The sequence below is a fragment of the Leuciscus leuciscus genome, assembly GCF_965113295.1.
Source record: "Leuciscus leuciscus genome assembly, chromosome: 1".
Classification (NCBI taxonomy): domain Eukaryota; kingdom Metazoa; phylum Chordata; class Actinopteri; order Cypriniformes; family Leuciscidae; genus Leuciscus; species Leuciscus leuciscus.
The window spans coordinates 33945835-33962909 of NC_138725.1; the positions used below are offsets into that span (position 1 = coordinate 33945835).

Below are 17075 nucleotides of genomic sequence, written 5' to 3' on the forward strand. Positions count from 1 at the left end.
TATTCATACCGCAATGCATGATGGGAGCCATTAATGAGTTGTGATTGGTGGCAGCCACTGCAACATGCTTTATTATTGTCACCATTGTTGAGATTCACAGGCTGATTATTGATGTCTGTGTTTCTAAATAAATTAATTTGAAAGTGTTTTGATCAGAACAATGTTTATGAAATATTTTGGATTATAAGTAAAGTATTGATAATCATATGCTGTTAAAATCACAAAGCTGCTGGTAACAAGATAAACCAAACTATCTCAATAAGTTTCATTTTTCAGATCACAGCATGATTATGTCAAAACATAACCAACACTATCAGATCACACTTTTACTTTGTTCATTTGACTGTTATACATCAATAACAGCAGACAAACAACAGTAAAATTTAAAGTAAACATATAAGGGTCAAGAGCCCAACTAAAGCAAACACCCATCACCATAATGGTAACTTACAATTTATGATTTTCTCCTTCAGTGATTCTGCTTGTTAACATCAGGTGTCTTCAATAATGCTCAATCATCACTAAATTAATCACTTAATTATCTCATTAACTTTAACACCGCTTTAGTGTTACTTGAACACTCTGTAGAGTGGGACCATATTTGCTCTGAGCAGTGTTGATTTAACACTGTGGAATTTACTGTGTACTTTTCTACCCACTTGTACTGCTGCTTTTACTCTTTTTACAAAGGCTACAACCAATTGTAGTTTATCCATTGCCCTCTGTGTTTTATTTATCACCCACTGTAATTGTTTTCTTACTATTACTACTATTGCAGCTCCTGCCATTGCTCCAGCTACTGCTGATCCTGTTATTGATTGTGCTACTATCAATGATCGCAAGATTGCTGCCGCTGTTCCTGCAAGGCCTCCTGCTACTGCTGTTACTGCTACTGCTGCTGTTCTTCCATCTTCCCATAGTGATTGAAAAATGCCCACTCCAGCTGCTGCTCCTGCTGCTGCTCCTACTACTACTTCAGCTAATGTTGTTCCTGCAATTGCTACTACTACTGTAACTACTACAACTGTCAATGCTATTGCTACTGTTAGTGGTGTTTGTTTCCATGCTGCTTGCAGTGTGTATTGTAGAGTTCTTTGTTCCCCTGCTGCTTCTTCTCTTGGCTCTGCATCAATTAAAGGAAGGAAGAATTTACATCATCAAATGTTATCATTCCAGATATACAAACATCTTAAAATATGCTCAGTGTACGTATAGGATATTGATGTTATCGAATCATATAAATTACAATATCTTACCCATGCTGCTTGATTTTAAACCATAAGGATATGATGACTGAGATCTTCTAATCACTCATGTCAAGTCCACACAGGGCCGGCCCGTAGTTTGTGGGACCCTAGGCAATATCATAATAAAGGGCCTCACCAATATTGACATAATATTCAAAATATATAACCTCTAAAAACACAAATCCAAAATTTGAAATTACTCTACATGGTGTTAAAGTAACACTGAAGCAGTGTTAAAGTTAATGAGATAATTAAGTGATCAATTGAGTGATGATTGAGCATTAGTGATGAACACCTGTTGTTGTTAACAAGCAGAATCACTGAAGGAAAGAGAAACAGTAGAACTACAACTGACTTCAGCCACAGCCTTAAATTAAATCAGATGAAGAAAAAAGACATTAAATCTGTGAAGATCTCAGCAGAGGAGGATTAAACAACTCCACAAACAGAATTACCAGCCTCACTTATTACTAACCAGACTAACTTTATTTATGTCATATGTCTATTAGGGCTGGGCGATATATCGCGTGACATTGATATGCGCATCTCATCAGTAAAGCCGGTTCCTTGATTAGTAGTAAATCACCATCACCTGCTTTCAGATGGAGCGGCATTTACTACACAGCAAAAACTCCAGTGTTAAATGAACTCTCCTGGGAGTGTATATGGCTACGTTCACACTGCAGGCTGAAACGACCCAATTCCGATTTTTTTGCCCCTATGCGACCTGTATCTGATCTTTTCATGACAGTCTGAACGACACAGATCCGATCTTTTCAAATGCGACCCAGGCCACTTGGGTATGTGGTCCCAAATCCGATACATATCCGATCTTTTCAAATGCGACTTCAGTCTGAACGGCCAGGTCGCATGTATCCGACCTGCACGTCATTGATACGCGAAAAACGTCATAATTCTACGTTGAAGTAGTCGTCGGTTTGAAAACGGACTGCATATTCGTCGAGCTGAGGTAAATCTGCCGAACGGGTCGACCTCGACGAGCCCGTTAATAAAAAAAAAAAGAAAAAAAAAAGCCCACGGCCATTATATATACGTTATGTTAACTTATTTGTGCTGAATCTGATATTAGATAGGTCAGCGGCTGCTGTCTGGCTCTTGTGTAACGGTCGCTGCGCGCGCTCGTGTGTGTGTGTGTGTGTGTGTGTGAGAGAGAATCACAGTTAAAGTTTAGCTACTTCCGCAAACAACAAGTGACGTCGTTGACCGTTGAGTACTCTTCTGCGCATGCGGGTCACTTCTGGGTCATTTCACGTTCACACAGGAGATCACAAAAGGTCGCATTTAATTGGAAATGTGAACGGCCTTGCAAAAAAATCGAATTTTTTCAAAAAATCGGAATTGAGCATTAAGCCCTGCAGTGTGAACGTAGCCTATGAGTCCACACTCAAGATTGTTGAAGTTAATGAGATAATTAAGTGATTAATTTAGTGATGCTTGAGCATTACTGAAGACACCTGATGATAACAAGCAGAATCCCTGAAGGAGAACATCTCAAATTGTAAGCCACCGTTATGGTGATGGGTGTTTGCTTTAGTTGGGCTCTTGACCCTTAAATTATTAACTTTAATTCAGATCATAATTTATTCATACCGCAATGCATGATGGGAGCCATGAATGAGTTGTGATATGTGGCAGCCACTGTGGCATGCTTTATTATTGTTACCATTGTTGAGATTCACAGGCTGATTATTGATGTCTGTGTTTCTAAATAAATTCATTTGAAAGTGTTTTGATCAGAACAATGTTTATTAAATATATTGGATTATAAGAAAAATGCTGATAATCATATGCTGTAGAATCACAAAGCTGCTGCCAGAGTTGTATAGTCCAGGGGTCAGAAAGTAGAAGTCCTGCCATAGTTTATCCCACCCATAAACTCAGTCAGCTGATTCCACTAATTAGTTCTCTCTCCTGTCTGAATTAGCAAATCCAGGTGATTGGAACAAAATACTGAGGAGGACTTTTACTTTCTGAACCTGGACTTTACACCTCTGACTACATGTCAGCCAAGAGTAAAGAAATAAACCAGGACTGGACCTTATCTGAGCCACAAAATCTGTGTATATTAAATATGGAGTCATCTCAGCCTTAATAAGTTAACAAGCAGAATCACTGAAGGAAAGAAGAGAACAGAAAAAGAGACGAGCAGAAACACAAGAACTACAACTGACTTCAGACACAGTCTTAGATGAAATCAACTGAAGAGAAAAGAAGACATTAAATCTGTGAAGATCTCAGCAGAGGAGGATTAAACAACTCCACAAACAGCATTACCAGCTTCACTTATTACTAACCAGACTGACTTTATTCCTGTCAGACGTCTACAGAAGTTTTTATTGAGAATTAACAGAGGTTTAACTCTAATGTGTTTCATTTGAAGTCACCATAACAGTGATTAGTGCTTCCATTAGTTGGGGTCTTAACTCTGATTATATCTTTTGTCTTTTCTGGCAGTTGTGACAGTGTGTTTGTTAAACACATTTGCAGCAGCAAAGAAAGCTAAAGTGAACTGAGATCAGGTGATGATGATTAACTGAAGATGGTTTTATAATCATCATGAAGTATCCTTTTCCACTGACACTTTTCAAATCTAACAGTTGTGTTCCATTAATATTTTCACATTACAAATCCTGTGTTACTGTAGAATGAGATCGATAAATATTATATTACTTGCACATCCATATTTTTTTCAAAACACAAACCCTGTATTACTAAAGCATGAGATACAGCAGTACTATAAGAATCAGTTAGAAGAATTTTATAAACTTGAGCACTAAACGTTAATCTACTATGACAAACATCAATAATCAGCGTATTAAAGGGTCATGAAACCCCCCTCTTTTAGCTCAAGTTTAGCTCACAATCTTTTTGAAAAATGCAACTTAAATGGGCGTGGTGGCTGTGAGAAGAAGGGAGGAGAGTGGGTGTGGTGTGGCACGGCAGGGGAGAGGAGAGGAGAGGGGGGAAAACTGTCATCGCCAGTGGCCTATGCATATTGTCACTAAAAATCAGTGGTAACACGTGAGGAAATGCTAGATTTTTTTAATAGCTGGAAAAGTTAGTCTAATGAAATACACTGACACCTTATTTTTGTCCTTTCAAAAGTAACTGAATGCCCTGCTACATATATTAGCCTACAGTAATCATAATTTTATTTAAAACATAAATTGTTTCTATACACACTATAAATGCATCTATTTGAAAATAATAAATTTTCAGTTTTTAAAAAAAAACGTTCCGTACATATAGCCTAGATCTACGCGCTCCCTAAACCCATATAAAAGATGGACAGTGACAGAAATTTTCACAAATTAAGCATTCGTTTCATACAATTGAGGTATTATCGAAATATCAAATTTTTTAATAACTAGTGATTATTTAACAAAAGGCAAGTAAAACGGTCAGGGTAACATTTTAGATGCACACACACACACACACACACACACACACACACACACACACACACACACACACACACACACACACACACACACACACACACACACACACACACCTCTGAAGCGATAGAAAAGTCCTCGGGACCGCATCATCACTAGACGCAACCTGCATTGGTGTACAAGGCTGAAGTCCACCATTCTCCCGTTGAATGGTTGCTACACACACGTTTAGAAGTTTAGAAGTGCCCGTGGTTGATGGCCAACCAACCGCCCGCAGTCAGAGTCTAGCCCGGGCAGCATCGCGGGGAAAGAGGCACTGGAACTTTTACACCACGAAAACAAACGCGCGTCCCATCATTGCTCTCTCATCTACTACGCGATATCACAGTTTGACATGTCTGTTCCACGTGGTGTCATGAATAATTAAGAGAAAGTGTCTTCTCATTGGATAAGAAAACTCAGTACATGAATAATAATGAGACACCGATGAGTCATCAAAGTACTATAGTGCTCTGCCACGTCACAGCCTGTGACGTGGACAAGATGAAGATTTTAAACCCGGAAGATGAAAATAGCGGAAAAAAACTAAATTTTAACCATTTTCCCCCTACTATTAAATCTAACAGATGCTAACATTGTCTTCAATGGTGTTCAACATACATACCTCTGTTAAAATCTCAGAAAATTTGGTTTAGGGTTTCATGACCCTTTAATCTCAACAATGGTGACAATCAAAAGTACCTTTCTGCAATGCATGCTGGGTACCAGCATAGTACAAAACTCCCAGCATGCATTACAACATGAATAAATTATGCAGCTGAATTGTCCTATTATTTTGTTTAATTCAAAATATTTGCTTTTATTTTTTGCTGTTGTTTTTTTAGTGACATTTAGTAGCTTTTTTGTAATGTTCAGAATTGATCAGTTTATCTGAATATTTTTGATTGTCACCATTGTTGAGACACATACGCTGATTGTTGATAAGTGTGTCACATAATAGGTAGAAAAAAAGTTTGTCAAAATATTTCAACTGATAGGTATAATTCTGTTTGATCTCATGCAGCAATAACACGGGGTTTATGATATTAATATATTAATTGTACAAAACAATTTTATCATATAAATTTCATCAGTGATTCAAGCAATAGCATCATGATAACAAAACCATCAACAGGTAGCAATCATCAACTTCCTTGATTAAATTTAGCTTTCATTGCTGCTGCAAATGTGTTTCACAAACACACTGTCACAGCAGCCAAAAAAGACAAAAAACATAATAAGAGTTAAGAAGCCCAACTAATGGAAACGCTAATCACTGTTATGGTGACTTCAAATTAAACATCTCAATAAGGAGTTCTAACAGAAATAAAGTCAGTCTGGTTAGTAATAAGCAGAGGTCGAGATTCCAGGGGTCAGAAAGTACAAGTCCTGCCATATGTTTATTCCACCCATGAACTCACACAGCAAAAACTCCAGTGTTAAATGAACTCTCCTGGGAGTTTATTTGGCTCCAGACTCAAGAGTGTTAAAGTTAATGAGCTAATTAAGTGATTGATTGAGTGATGATTGACCATTATTGAAGACACCTGATGTTAACAAGCAGAATCACTGAAGGAGAAAAATCACAATTTTAGACACCGTTATGGAGATTAGTGTTCGATTTAGTTGGGCAGTTGACCTTCAAATGATTATCTTTAGATTTTGTTTGGCTGTTGATCTGAGTTATTACAGCCAGATGAACAAAAAGAAAAGTTGATAAGGTGGTGTTGGTTATATTTGAACATAATCATAATTTGATCTGAATCACTGAACTCAATTAGAGCCTAATCTCTGACTTAAATGTATATTGGTCATTACAACATCACAGTAATTCTACAGATTAAGTTCCAGATTTTTCAATATAATTCAAGTTAATTCTTAAAAGTTGTTCTGATAAAGAAAAAGAAATTCTTTCTTTAAGGCACACACAGACATCAAGATTCAGTGTATGAATCTCAACAATGGTGACAAAAAGAATATTCATTTAGGAAAACAAGACAATTCAGATCAAAATTTATTCATACCGCAATGCATGATGGGAGCCATGGATGAGTTTTGATTGGTGGCACCCAGAATGCACTGCAACATGCTTTATTATTGTCACCATTGTTGAGAATCACAGGCTGATTCTTGGTGTCAGTGTGTCCAAACAATATCATTTTTTAAAAGTCCTTTGATCAGAACAACTTTCAAGAAATCTTTCTTATTACATTGAAAATGATTAACATGGCATAATATTAGAATCACAGGCAGCTATAATCAACAAAGTAAACTTAACTCTCTAAATGAGTTTTGTTATTCAGGTCAAATTATGATTGTCAAAACATAACCAACACCACCTGATAAACGTTTCTCTTTGTTCATCTGAGAGTTATAACCCAGATACAACAGCCAAACAAAATTATTAGTTTAAGGGTCAAGAGCCCAACTAAAGCAAACACTGATCACCATAATGGCAACTTAAAAAAGAGATTTTCTCCTTCAGTGATTCTGCTTGTTAACATCAGGTGTTTTCAATAATGCTCAATCATCACTCAAACAATCACTTAATTATCTCATTAACTTTAACACTCTTGAGTCTGGAGCCAAATAAACTCACAGGAGAGTTCATTTAACACTGGAGTGTTTGCTGTGTGAGTTCATGGGTGGAATAAATATATGGCAGGACCTTTACTTTCTGACCCCTGGACTCTCCACCTCTGGCAAAAGTGAATAGAAGTTAAAAATCAACCAAGAACCAAAACATCATAATTTAAATTTAAATAAATTTACACTGTAAACACATAAGGCCTATTCATTTGATTGTTTTAAATATAAGTAATATACATATGCCTCTTAGAAAGCAAAACTTTAGTATGGTTAATGTACAAATTAATTGCCTAACCTTTTTTGCATCTTTATGTTGACAGTCTTTGAATTTGTTGCACATAATATTCTTAAAATAAAAGCCTTGTTACATACCCTGTCTTGGAGAAATATAGATTCTTCGTCACAGTTCTGTGGAGAGAGGCTAAGGTCTGTTCTCCAGGAAATGAAGCACATTGAGGAATGTGTTATGTTGCCAAGTTTCTATCTGAGTAAGCCCTTCCCCCAAAGCTGTGAAAGGTCATTTCGATTTTTTATACAATCAATATGAATAATACAAATTATTTCAGGAAAATACAATATTTGTCATATGCAATTCATATAGGCTACATGTACGTTATTCTTCTATTACATCATATTGTTATTCATACTGCCATTGAATTGCCACAACTTAACGTTTAAATGAATTTATCACAGAGAGAAATTAAACACACACTGTTAGGCTTGTATTTGTGCACGTAACATGAAACTGTCTATGGAATATATGGTGGCTGCTGCGTCTGACGTGGCTTCTTCCACAGAGTTTTGGCTGATTTATTTTTCACTAAACACCAGATGGCGCTGTTCTCGACACTCTCGAAGCTTTGACTCTATTCCCGCACATTCAGATGAAAGCCTCAGTGCTTCAACAGGCTTCATTTGCTCATCCCTACTCTTTGCATGACTTAAGCATAACAACATTATAACAATAAATGTACAGCAGTAATTCATTCACTGAAACACAGCTACTGCCCTTAAATTAAAGCAACTTGAAGCATAATATCAGTGTTTCTTAGTCTTCTGGACTGAAGAAGAAAGACTGGCTACTCTTTAGCACAATGGTGACCCACAAAACTCATAACAAAAACCGTTTTATCCCAGCAGAACATCAAACACTAACAGATCTCTCAAGATCTCAGCAGAGGAGAGTTAAACAGCAAAAACAGCATTCTCAGCTTTCCCACTCTGCAACCCACAAATGAGTCACAACCTCAAATATAGTTTTCAAATTTCTTAGTTAGACTATCTATCAATAATAGTAAATGGAAAGTCCCCAACATGACTGAAAAAAAAAAAAAAAAAAACTTGTGGTTATATGGCCAGATGTCCTCACATACACTGTAAAAAAGAATACATTGATTTTATTAATATCTAATTAATAAAAATGAGGCTACAGATTACAAGCAATATTATTAATTAAATTTAACAAATTAGAATTGAGTAATAATTAATCAAATGAATTCCTTAAAAGTTAACCATTTAAAATGAGTAAAATTTACAAAATATCTTTTATTGCCAACATTGAAGACACCTGATGTTAACAAGCAGAATCACTGAAGGAGAAAACCATAATCAAAGTCACCATTGTGGAGATCAGTGTGTGTTTTAGTTGGGCTCTTGACCCTTAAATCATTTACTTTAAGTTTTGTTCGGCTGCTGTACATGAGTTATAACAGCCAGATGAACAAGTAGAAAAGATGATCTGATGGTGTTGGTTGTGAATTAACATAATCATTATTTCACAATAATTTGACCTGAATCACTGAACCTCATATAAAGTCCAATTTATGAGTTGAGTTAACTTTATTAATTACAGCAGTATAATATTTTTAGCCTTTTCAATGAAATCCAAATGATCAAATCAATAATAAAAAAAAAAATGTTTTTTTTTTTTTTTTTTTTTTTAGGTACATACACACACACACACACACATCAAGATTTAGTGTATGAATCTCTGCGATGGTGACAAACAGATCACCTCTGAACATAAGCTCATTATTTATTCATGCAGCAATGCATGATGGGAGCCATGAATGAGTTTTGATTGGTGGAACCCAGAATGCACTGCAACATGCTTTATTATTGTCACCATTGTTGAGATTCACAGGCTGATTATTGATGTCTGTGTGTCTCCTTTTTATGTAAGAGAAACTTTTTAGAAATTATTTGCCTTACATTGTAAAAGTTAAAAAAATATTATGCTGTACAAGGCCAGTGCTGCTATAATTAATATAGTTCATCTAACTCATAAATTGGACTCTATGAGATCAGTGATTCAGGTCAAATGATTGTGAAATAATGATTATGTTAAAACACAACCAACGCCATTTCATCACCTTTTCTCTTTGTTCATCTGGCTGTTATAACTCATATACAGCAGCCAATCAAAACTTAAAGTTAATAATTTAAGGTCAAGAGCCCAACTAAAACACACACTGATCTCCACAATGGTGACTTTAATTATGGTTTTCTCCTTCAGTGATTCTGCTTGTTAACATCAGGTGTCTTCAATGTTGGCAATAAAATATATTTTGTCAATTTTACTCATTTTAAATGGTTAACTTTAAAGGAATTCATTTGATTAATTATTACTCAATTCTAATTTGTTAAATTTAATTAATAATATTGCTTGTAATCTGTTGCCTCATTTTTATTAATTAGATATTAATAAAATCAATGTATTCTTTTTTACAGTGTACAGTGACATATTATGACAACTGTGGGGGACATTTTACTGCTCCACACTAGTTTAAAAAGGATTATTATTCAGACAAAACATGTGAGAGAGGTTGTGTGGGTACAATGAGTAAAGGAAATACATGATGTTTCTTGTAAGTGTCTGTGCTTATTTTAAACAATTTGTTCATGTGGATTTAAACTCTGAGGCTCTGTCTGGACATGCATATTTCATTTTCTTTATTTTCTGTGAATAATTTTGTGTTAAACATGTTTCTTGTGGTCTGAATAAATTTATGCAATAATTTGTGTTTTTTTAGCATTTAAAACTACACACTGGGTTCCAAAAGACTGAGGCCAATAAAATGCTTCGATTTCAAAATACTTTATTTCCTGTCTGTGGCATAATGAGCTGAAAGTCCATTGGTCCGCATTTTAAGGTTATGTGACGTCATTAACCTGCGCTTGTATTTAGGCTCCTTGTGCGTCTTCTGTGAACCCTCGCCTGTTTGTTTTATGTTGCACGCTGCTGTGACCGCTCCCAGCACGTCTTTTGGAAACTTTCGCCTATGCTGCACGCTGTACGCTGCTGTTACCGCTACTAGCGTGTCTTTTGTTAATGTTGGCCTGTTTGCTTTTTGCTGCACGCGGATGTGACCGTTCCGGGCGGACAACAACTTCCCATTTTCGGTTTCATTACAAATGTTGTTTGGGCTTCATTCGGATCATAGATATAAACACTAGATGTTGCCTTGGGTTTCTGAACATGCGTCAAAACCACAGCCATTTTTGAACAGGGTCTTGTCATAGGAAGTAGCTAGGTAACGCTACTATCTCCGCCTGTACTTCGAATTCATGGTGCTGCGTATGGATGTTCACACGAACGAAATCTTAACCAGACAGCAAGCAAGGGATTACATTTACTCTGTGGATGGTAGTTGTTTTCTTATAAGTTAAGTGTACATTTCTCTGCTGCACTGTAAAACCCAACAAGTTAAGCTAACTCATTTCATTTGAGGAAACCGATTGCCTTAATTCAATTAAGTTTATAAAAAACGGTCCGTGTACGTTTTGATAGTTTGTTTTCCAATTTGAAATGAAATAAGCAGAAACGAGAAAACGGCCCCTTTATTCGTTTTTTCAAAAAAACGGAAAAACGAGATTTCGGCTTGAAAACTAAGAAATGTGATTGAAAATACTGTAATGCCAATCGGCTGAGGGTGGGTACCAATGATGGTGAAATACATTTTTACTGAAACTGTAATCATAGCCGCGACCCGCGAGAATGAGACAGCTTGACAGGACGATAGCGGAGGCAATTAAAGGCGCAAGATAACTTCTGTTAACAAAAACATAAATAAAAAAGTGTTTAATATAAGTGACTTTGTCTTTGTTTTATTGTTTTTGTTGTTTTTAATCAAATAATAGTGTTGTATCCTGTAATAGACAATTGTCCTGCAGAATGATGAGGTTTTTTGTAAGAAAAACATGGCAAGCAAATGTCGAATAGATATAAAAAGATTTTCAAAGCATTTTGGAACTCTTCTTGGTGTAAATTGACAGCACGTTCAAAAAGAGATGAAATATCAGGACACTGCATAGAAAACTGGCTCTCCACAGCATCCTGGTCCTCTGGTGACTGAAATGGATTCTGCCCAAAAGTTGAAACTCATTGCAACACTGAATTGAAAATTAAACCATATTTTTAGTTGCGTCCAGGGCACTGGAGAGACCCGCAGCCTCAGTGATGTTGTACTCTTCGGAGTGGCATTTAGGGCACTGTGTAGATGTTGCCTCCCATTGGTTGATGCACATGCAGCTCGCACCCAGTGTTCGAATTGAGGGGGGGGCTGGGGGCTGGGGGCTTAGCCCAACTAAAGCAAACACCCATCACCATAACGATAGCTTACAATTTGTGATTTTCTCCTTCAGTGATTCTGCATGTTATCATCAGGTGTCTTCAATAATGCTCAATCATCACTCAATTAATCACTTAATTATCTCATTAACTTTAACACTGCTTCAGTGTTACTTTAACACCATGTAGAGTGGGACCATATGTGCTCTGAGCAATGTTAATTTAACACTGGGGATTGGGGAATTTACTGTGTAAGCATCAAGGGACCCCCCCATAAGGCCCAAACAAATTACCTGGGGGGTCCCCTGGTTTTTCATTAAAACTAAAATAATAGAAACATAATTTATTAGAGCCCCCAAGAGCTTTGACACAATTCGAACACTGCTTGCACCCCGTAATGCTACTGCAGCATGATGCATCGTCTCTTTTTAAACGTGCTGTCAATTTCCACCAAGCAGAGTTCCAAAATGCTTTGAAAACCTTAATTGATCCTGTTCATGTTCATGCTTAATAGTTTGCCTTACTGTCCTCTGAATTAACACAAAGTAGTTATTAGTAAAAATGGGGGAAACTGGATCAAGTTCCTGTGGAATTAAATGTTCTAGATGGCATGCATTGATTCTCGTTTTTTTTTTTTTTTTGATTATACAGCCAGGACTGAACTTCCGTTTGGGTTCCACCAGTAAGTGATCCTGCCTTTACACACACATACATATACATATACATATACATATACATATACATATATATATATATTTTTTTTTTTTTTTTTTTTTTTTATGGTATAATTATGTAATCTGCTTATTGTGAGCCTAAATGAGTAAATTGGTACTCAATCACTATCAGGCTGACTTGCCAACAACTACTGGTGTTTTTTTATATATTAAAAAAAGTGTTTCATGTTGTCACTTCACATTTAATAGCCTCTTAGAATGAAATTGCTATGCAAATTCACAGTGCCTCCTTTGAGCTGCATTAGACAGTGTGTAATGTACATCTAAATGCAGGGTCAGATGCTGCTTCTGCGCCACCTATACTGCAAAGCTGGGTGTTTGTTCATACAGAGTTCATCAGACAGCCTAAAGCCTCTTACGTTGTTGATAAATATTTCAAACAACCAGTGTTGGGCAAGTTACTTAAAAAAAGTAATTAGTTATAGTTACTAGTTACTTCTCACAAAAAGTAACTGCGTTAGTAACTGAATTACATCATTACAAAAGTAACTAATTACCAGGGAAAGTAACTATTGCGTTACTTAAAAAAAAAAAAAAAAGTTTAAATATAAGAAATTTCTTGGATACCCCCAATATGAAATGTTAAATGAATGAAATTGACACTAAATAGAACATCTTATTATTATAAAACATTGTACACTAATCTACACTATTTTAATGTTGCTGTGGGACAATGTGAGAGACACCTATTAACTTAAATATTAAAATATTATCATTACTATAGTGCAACAATAAAACAATAGATGGTTTAGAACTTTTAATATTTATTGCACAGACCACAACTGGCCAACAAATAAGTCTAAAAATAAATTATGCTTCTTAAGAAATGTACCAAAAATAAATAAATAGTAACCTAATAAAAATATACATACACATACACTAGTGCATATAATTAAAATGATAAAACTCACACACCTTTACAACTGGTAGACATTCTGTATAGCCTACTTGAAGTATTTTCTTCCTCACAATAGTAAGTTTAACAAAAAGTGCTTTCAATATAATACTGAACAATGTCTCAACATAAATAATAATAATACAATATAATCTTTTGGGGGTTTATTTTTATAACCTACAGAGAACGTCATCATCAGAGGTTATTTTAGCCAAATTCTAGTCGTGTTTGCCGCACGTGCTCACAACCGTCAAACAAATATGTTTGAACGTTCCCTGCAGGCTATTTTGGAGTTTATGTTATATAAACTAATTAAAACATTGCATATGATACCAATATGCTACAGAGATTATTCAAATGCTGATATGTGTAATTTATTTATAAATAAAGTATTTGCTCGGACACATTCGGTCACTGTCGCGCACTGTCGAGCGCGTTCTCGGACACACTCGGTCTCTCTCGCGCACTGTCGAGCGCGTTCTCGGACACACTCGGTCTCTCTCGCGCACTGTCGAGCACGCTCGCGGCATTCGCCTCGTTTTTGTCGAGTCCCGCGCCTCATAAAAACTCACACACCAGAGAAAAAACTTTGCAGCTCCTATGGCTGAGAGAGAGCCTACTCGGATGAAAACCGCTTCAGTGAGCTCAATTAAAGTAACGCCGCATTTTTATTGACAGTAACGGTAACGGCGTTGTAATGGAGGAAGCAGTAATTAGTTAGATTACTCGTTACTGAAAAAAATAACGCCGTTAGTAACGCCGTTTATTTATAACGCCGTTATTCCCATCACTGCAAACAACAATTCGACATTTGCTCGCAATGTTATTCTTACAAAAAACTTCATCATTTTTGCAGGACAATTGTCTATTACAGTATACAACACAGATAGAAGGGTGCCAATAAATGTGGTGATATACAACACGCTTTAAGAAAAGTTTATTTCCATCACACTGTAAAGTGTTTTTAGATATTACATATAGATTACATATACCAAAGATTTTACATATAAACTGGGTCAGCATACTGTTAATTACAGTTAGTACCATGGGAAGTAGGGGTGCTGAGCGTGACCCCTGGCGTGGAGCCCATGAAGAAATATGGTTGGGGATAAAAGTTCACACAAACAAAACCAAAAAACTGTGGTGTTTTGCCTATAGGCATACACATATTACGTGTGTTTGTTTTTATTTATGCTGTATTATAAAATACCCATATTATAAAAAATAAAAAAAATAATAAAAAAAAGGCTATATTTGGAAATTGCCCTTTAAAACAAAGGTTCAGTTTGTGGTTCACAATTATTTGATTAAAAACAACAAAAACAATAAAACAAAGACAAAGTCACTTATATTAAACACTTTTTTATTTATGTTTTTGTTAACAGAAGTTATCTTGTGCCTTTAATTGCCTCCGCTATCGTCATGTCAATTAGGGCTGGGCGATTTAAATCGCGATATTGTTATGCGCATCTCGTCAGTAAAGCCGGTTCCTTGATTAGTAGTAAATCACCATCACCTGCTTTCAGATGAAGCGGCATTTACTACACAGCAAAAACTCCAGTGTTAAAGTAACACTCAAGAGTGTTAAAGTTAATGAGATAATTAGGTGATTAATTGAGAGATGATTGATCATTACTGAAGACACTGAAGAACAATAAGTTTCATTTTTCAGATCACAGCATGATTGTCTAAACATAACCAACACTATCAGATCACACTTTTCTTTGTTCATTTGACTGTTATAATTCATTAACCCTTTAGGCGCCAGAGGTTTTTTCCTAAAACGTTCGATTTTGACATCTTAATTTCAAAAGGCTATATCTTAAAAGTGATAAAAGATAGAGACTTTCTGTAAATTAGAGAAATATTAAGGATGACCCAAAGTGTATGTAGGGATTACATTTTCCCATCTAATTTGCATATTATGACGTCATATGGTGGCAGCCATCTTGGATTATAAAATTTTCATGAAAAGTCACATATTTAAATGATAAAATGCAGCACTTCTTTCCCCCAAAAATGTCCCTCACCTTCTGTATGCTATATTGCACAATACTGAATGCTCAGGTAAATAGTAAGTAGTAAACAAACTGTGTAAATCATTACTAATAAATGGTAGAAACAAACCGAATGCATGTAGCTTCTGTAGATTTTCCAATACTGTAGGCACTCTGATTCCATGTATGGGGCACATATATATTATTCATATGACACACGTAAACACAAGTAGACAAGACCTGTTTAGTTCAAAAGCTCACTCGCCACGGCAAGGTACAGATCATGGGTGAGATGACGAGACAAGACGAGAGACAATGTTAGTATTTTTTCTTTTTGTGGTTTTTGTTGAATTATTATAATTTTTTTTTTTTTTTTTTTTTAGCTGACAAAGATGCACACATCACAAGGACATGAACACACAAAAAAGAACACATATTGTACACTACTAAATGGTCAGGGAAATAGATAGTAAATCAACAGTGTAAATCATAACTAATAAATGGCAAAAAAAAAGAAAAAAAGAAACGGCTTTTGCTGTAGAGATAATGACTCCCTATCCATCCAGGTGACATTTCTTGTAGTGTCTCATGGTGTGGTCTTGCGATAGACTATGCATAATAGCCCCTCTGCCCCGTGTCACACCGCCTCTGCTCCTCCTACGAGCAGCGCGGGCGCGGCCAGATCTGCCTCGCGCGCGCGCCGAGTGTGCACAGCTTGGACTCCTGTCATTGTCATTGCGACTCCCCACCCTGCCTCCACGTTGCCCCCTAACTGCCCTATGAATGCTTCAACCTCGTCTAAAATACCCAGTGGCATTAGACAAAGCCTCCACCACAATACTGTCGCCGCGATTGCGGAGAGGCACACGGTCACCATGGCTAGCGCGGTAAAAATCTCCCGACTCGTTCCCCCACAACACTAACACGCCTGCTAACTTCGCGATGAACACTCCGACCCCGGGAAACATTGTTCCCACCACTGACATTGGGCAAAGGACCATCTATATTGGGCAAAGGATTCACCGTTTGTGCTTGGTGTAGCTATACTTTCACTTTCAGAATCACCGTCATTTTCTGAAGGCAGATAACGTTATTCCCCTTCAGAATCAAGGTCCGCGAATAGAAGACCCAACACTTCATTGCGGGTAAGCTTTATTGATGCCATTAGATAATAATAATAATAATAATCTAATGCAAATACTCGCTGACGTTGACAATATTGCTCTGATAAAATGGCTCACTCGCACACTAGCTCCGCTTTTGTTCGCACTGATTCAATGCGCTCTAGCTCGAAGATTTTGTATAGAAGCATGACGTTTTTTTGAGTCGGGGATGAAGTATAACATGTCTGCCAACTAGTGGAGGGGAGGTCGAACGAAATTTGACACCCTATTTGACAAAATCGGCCGTTTTATTCAGTGCCGCATCTTGTCGAGTAAACAGCAGACAAACATAAAGTAAAGTGAATGTATAAGGGTCAAGAGCCCAACTAAAGCAAACACTGATCGTCATAACGGTGGCTTACAATTTGTGATTTTCTCCTTCAGTGATTCTGCTTGTTAACATCAGGTGTCTTCAATAATGA

At 36.5% G+C, this 17075-nt stretch overlaps 1 long non-coding RNA gene across 1 annotated transcript; it reads right to left on the minus strand.

Moving 5' to 3' along the window:
- Nucleotides 1-588: 588 nt before the first annotated feature.
- Nucleotides 589-7738, minus strand: LOC309478343. Its single transcript, XR_014198939.1, has 3 exons — nt 7667-7738; nt 1257-1354; nt 589-1123 (listed from the first exon to the last, which is right to left on the minus strand). It is a non-coding gene; the product is annotated as an uncharacterized lncRNA (long non-coding RNA).
- Nucleotides 7739-17075: the final 9337 nt, after the last annotated feature.